Genomic DNA, 5,680 nt, shown 5'->3' on the forward strand with positions numbered 1-5,680 from the left:
ATTAGCAGTATGTACCTAATTCTCCTAGTACTGTATACCACGGAGCGTATATACACGGAGCGTATACTGTCATCTAAAGTCCGTGGAGTCCGTGTGCATACGTGACGCATGTATACCCAATAGGCCAATGCGTATTCGATAATTCTATTGCGCTTTCGGTTCTGAAAATCTACTAACCCCAATTCTGCACATCAACTCATACGCAACCAGACAAACAGAGTTTATCACTCACGAACATGTAAAGCATTGGGCCAAGCGATATTAAATAAAGGTTTGTGCAAGTATTATATATATTTAATATGATATATACAATTTTAAAAATAATGGTGTGATGTAGCCGTACTTTATAACCGTTTGGCGTAGGAACGAAATTTTGACAAGCGTTTAGTGGAGAAATCGTACGTATGATCAGGATGAAAATAACAACTCAGAAATGAATATCCTGGTGTCACCAGTTTTCGCCGATGTAAGAAACAAACTGTTTTTTACAATAACGAATACACACAATTTGAAAACTTAAATAACTGTGAGGAAAATTGACCACTTACCAACTCAGATTTATTGTTTTTGTCGAGTTATTTTATGGCTTCAAAAAAGTAAACACGTCCATTTACAGGTCACTATATATAAATGACAGTGTTAGTGACGTCACCTATTTTCGCCGGTTGCACATAAACTGGTTTATAAGGGTCGTTCAACAAGTTATGTAAGAGTAAGCAAAGGTTAGTATTAGATACTAACTGTCAACATAATATGTTTGTATTTTATGTACAATTAATAAACTGTTTTCGAAATTAACGCTTAATATAATATGTTTGTATTTAATTTACAATTTTAAAACTGTTTATTCCTCTTTGCTTGCACATTTTGGGCACAGAAACTGATCACCCCTCCTCAATACTTGTACAGGTGTGCAAAATGTTAAATGAACCCAGCTGTCACAAACATCACACTGTGCCCATTTTACCAAAGTCAGACTTATGCAATATTTTAGTTCTGCAGGTGTGAACAGTTTACACACGCTGCACTTTTCAGAGTCGTCGACATCGTCCTCAGAGGTGGCAGCTTCATGATGAATTTCATCCAAGACATTTGAAGGGTTCATGGATGAGGTACCAGGTTTATTAATTGGGTTTGCAGATGTTGTTGGTGATATATTTTTTACTTCCACCGATGATGATTTTACAGACTTTGTTGGTTTATTTCTATTTAAATGTTCTTTAACCTTATTGTACACAATATCTTCAGTTATTGCTTTACCTGCAACAACTTTACTAAGAGTTTTTCTTATTTTTGCAGGGCGTACATTATCAATAATTTGCGCGCATCGTTTTTCGAAAAAATCAACAGATGTTCCATGAGACTCTTGCACTAATTGTGTTTGGGTGGTCTTTACAAAAGCAAGAGATGGTGCAATAGCAATATCACTTATGACATTGGCATTGAATGGGTGTATTCCACATCGACGGAAAGCAGACTGAATGTTCACGAGTGTAAGCGTGGCTGTGTACACCTTACATGCAATACAACATACATCATTTTTGGTAACAACATAACCCCCAGTAACTCTAATATGGTGATGGCATGCCGCATTCCATGCATTTTCAAACGGACCGAAACACGAGACGTCCATGGGTTGAAGTATGTGGCTACAATGGGGCGGAAGAACAAATAGAATTATATGATTTGATTTTGCCCATTCTATTAAACCAATTGAGACATGGCTTTTATGACCGTAATACAATATCAGGATGGGGTTGTTAGCATCACGTGTTGGAAGCAAGGGTTCAAGATGGTATTTTATGTAATGAGAAAATATGTCGGTATTGGACCAGCCGGAGTCAGACACTGTCCCATACGTTCCTGGTGTTGATCCTTCTAGTAGGGATGCATGCATTCGGGCACCAGGAAATATGAAATATGGCGGAATTTGTTGCCCTGAAGCGTTACCTCCACCAATAAGGGTCACCGTCTGGGACTTACCAGCTGTCACCGCCTGTGCTTTGTAGGCCTTGCCTGTAACAATTTTAGGTGGTTTGTGATTTGTACTAAGACCTTTTTCGTCAATATTGTAGATTCTGGATGGCTTGTCTGTCAAATGATATTTGGTTAATATATTGTTTAATTCTTTAAAATAGTTTTCAATTGTGGTCTTAGTGGCACTTCTGGCCCTTGCTATTTCAAGTGATTGAGTTTTTTTTACCTTTAAATCCGGCCATCTACCCAAAAACCCATACAACCATTTCAAACTTAACCTTTCACCCTGTTTTTTGATTCCCAAATGAATGGCATAATCAGAGGCTAGGTTAATTGTTTCTTGACGAGAATAACCCATGCCAATTTCTGCCATAGTTTTAATATGCTCACAGAGCAATGTTTCCTGCATGATATCAAAGGAAGGGGAAGGGCCAGATTTCACTGTGTCTATGTCAATTTTTCCACGAACTCTGTCTTTTAAAGTGTTTATCGGAATACCTTTATTTATTTGTTTATCGGAAGCCCTTGTTCAATACACATATTGAACGCATGTGTAAGGTCATCATGTGAATAACCGGCCCTGTAGCTGCCTCTTTCCGAAGGAGGGGCCTGAAAATAGACTTGGTAAATCATGAAGTGTGATAAGGAGATATAGCACGATTTTTCACGGGCTTTTCATATGCTGTCAAATATTTGACATATCGCGCCTATGTGACGTCATACTGTGTCTGCTGCACAATTTACAAGTAAGATAATGAACAAAGTCACTCGTTTAAAATAAATAATATAGGAAGTACCAGGAACGAAAAAGGGCATTAAGAAAATTTGCCTTTTGTTGCAGGTTAGTTTTCATCTGTTTATTTCTTACCTTTCGGATGTCCATTTTAAAAAGAAATCACGGTGTATTCATCCGTGACAATGTTGTTTATTCTAGGACTAGGTCAACTGAGAAATTTCGCGTGACGATATATAGGTTATATTGCACCAAATGTTATCGGCGAAAATAGGAGAACGGCGCAAATAGGTGACGTGACAACATTTCACTGATTTTAAATGTTTTGCTGATACTGTTGCATATAAATTAATGAACCATGCGCAATCCGACTGACAGAGTTACGATAAACCTTGGCTTTGATCCAGAGAGAAGCTATTCAAACGGGTATAAAAGCAAGTCCATCACCAGGGTATGTTTACATGTATGTATGCTTGCGAACAAGGTTAAGAGCAAGTTTTGCAATCCAGATTTGATGATTACCCTTAATAAATCACGACCCGTAAATCGTTTGCACGTCTTTTCTAGGTCCTTAATATACACATAGCTTATTCATACATGCCAGAAATTTTTAGGTCCAAATCCATTAAAAATATCGGGACATTTGACCAAAAAACAGGACACCTAAACGATCAATCATGCCATCTTTGTCAGTAATCAGTAATATTATTACTAGGGATGGGAATGGGAAGAGTATCCGAAATCGGTATCCAGATAACCATATCTGTTATCCATATATCAGGCCTAAAAAAAATGTTTGTTTCCACTGACATGGTGCATCTTCTCATTTTTTTGTGTACAACTGTATGTACAATAAATTTGATGATGTATGTAATGCTATTTGGCTTTATTTAAATGCTTTTATGAAATAAAAACTTGCTGTTCATTAAGTATGCATTTGTTGCTTTCCTTATATCCGAGTTTAATGTTGACTTCAGGCAACGACTTTAATAGTCCATTTTATGACCAATAAAAGGTATAACTAAAGTCGCAGTAAGCTTGACCCTCAGTGTCTATAGGGATTCAGTGTATTTATACTTTCTGTTCCTTTGGGATTAAGGAATGTATACTTTATTATTTATAATTTATAATATATTAAATAGCCTAAAAGCCGTGCTAGGGGGACGCAAGTGGGGTTGCATGTAACATTATCACCATGAACAGACCCAATCAAACTGGGTGTGCTATTATATTTCTTGGATACAGTTTATGCTTCCAAAGAACCACATTTTCAGATTATATTATGAACTGGTGTCATGGGGTCTATCTACCAGGACTAGCGCTGTCCCAAAATTTCGTTGAGTCAACCAGTTTTTTGTTTTTCGATGATGTACTATTAACTTGTTTATATTTCTCTTAATGACAACAAGGGCATATCACACAATATAATGTAACATACATCAATATAGAAATAATTAGTATGGTACTTGTCAAAGAACAAACAAAAGTTATTTTATAGATGTACATTTAATAGGGGTGTCGATTGTTTCAAATTTGAAATCCTGAAAATTAGGCCGGGGGTCTTGTTACCACAGCCGCCGGAACCGAACAGAAATAAAGGGCAGATCCCCCATCCCATCCAGAGCCCTTACCAGAGCTCCAGATAAGCATCGTTTTATCGTTATTATGATTTGTTTGTAAACAAAAATGAAAAGAAAATCAAAATCCATCGTATCAAAAAGAATTGAGACAGACGGATCCGAATTATGACCAGCCGTTTGATCATACGGAATTTCCGGGTTCTGCGCAGCAAAAGTTGAATGATAACGAGATTTCGGATACCCGATCCGTGAATTAGTTGATTGTTACCAATAATATTCGCATTTCCGTTTCGGCTCTTCTGTTTACAAAATTAAATGTGGCGGCTGCAAAGCATGGACGAGTTCAAAAGATACTTCATTCTGCGCCAAGTTTACTTAGTTTCATTTTGCGGCGAGAACAAAGTCCAATGTCTATTGTTGGCAGTCTATAATTATGCCCCCCTTCGAAGAAGAGGGGGTATATTGCTTTGCACATGTCGGTTGGTCGGTCGGTCCGTCCGTCCACCAGGTGGTTTCCGGATGATAACTCAAGAACGGTTGGGGCTAGGATCATGAAACTTCATAGGTACATTGATCATGACTTGCAGATTACCCCTATTGATCTTGAGGTCAAAGGTCAAGGTCACGGTGACCCGAAATAGTAAAATGGTTTCCGGATGATAACTCAAGAACGCATATGCCTAGGATCATGAAACTTCATAGGTAGATTGATCATGACTCGCAGATGACCCCTATTGATTTTGAGGTCACAAGGTCAAAGGTCAAGGTCACGGTGACCCGAAATAGTAAAATGATTTTGGGATGATAACTCAAGAATGCTTTTGCCTAGAATCATGACACTTCATAGGTACATTGATCGTGACCCACAGATGACCCCTATTGATTTTCAGGTCACTAGGTCAAAGGTCAAGGTCACAGTGGCAAAAAAAGTATTCACACAATGGCTGCCACTACAACAAAGAGCCCATATGGGGGGCATGCATGTTTTACAAACAGCCCTTGTCTTATATAGTGTCAAAAGCGGTTGATGAGGTGGAATCGAAGATCTCCAATTTCAAACATTGCTGTATCACGCAGAAACAGATCTCGGCATGGAAAAATTACTTTCCCTGGTTACAGATTTAAGGCTCGGATGCTGATATTCATTTGAAATGTTCTCCTTGTATTAAACACAATGTAGCGTCTGTCTGAGCGAGAGAGGACTCGTGCAACATTCAAAGAGACACCATAGTCGAGCACAACAAAAGTGCAGAACATAGAGAAGGTGTAAATAAATCTCTTTCTGCCACTTTCTGCTTGATCGTTTCATTGTAAGAAAAAAAACTAATTGAAAATGATGAATTTTAGAAAAAAAACTAATTGCGAAAAAAATCTTGTAGTGAAAACTAAT

The 5,680-nt window shown here is 37.8% G+C and overlaps 1 long non-coding RNA gene across 2 annotated transcripts; it reads left to right on the forward strand.

Moving 5' to 3' along the window:
• The first annotated feature begins 431 nt into the window (after positions 1 to 431).
• LOC127869179 (uncharacterized) lies at positions 432 to 1,358 on the forward strand. Of its 2 annotated transcripts, none has more exons than XR_008044461.1 (3): positions 432 to 466; positions 1,036 to 1,112; positions 1,300 to 1,358. It is a non-coding gene; the product is annotated as an uncharacterized LOC127869179 (long non-coding RNA). The 2 variants fall into 2 exon arrangements; XR_008044462.1 differs by having other exon boundaries at positions 1,013 to 1,112; positions 1,300 to 1,315.
• Positions 1,359 to 5,680: the final 4,322 nt, after the last annotated feature.

The sequence above is a fragment of the Dreissena polymorpha genome, chromosome 2 (assembly GCF_020536995.1).
Source record: "Dreissena polymorpha isolate Duluth1 chromosome 2, UMN_Dpol_1.0, whole genome shotgun sequence".
In the NCBI taxonomy this organism is placed as follows: domain Eukaryota; kingdom Metazoa; phylum Mollusca; class Bivalvia; order Myida; family Dreissenidae; genus Dreissena; species Dreissena polymorpha.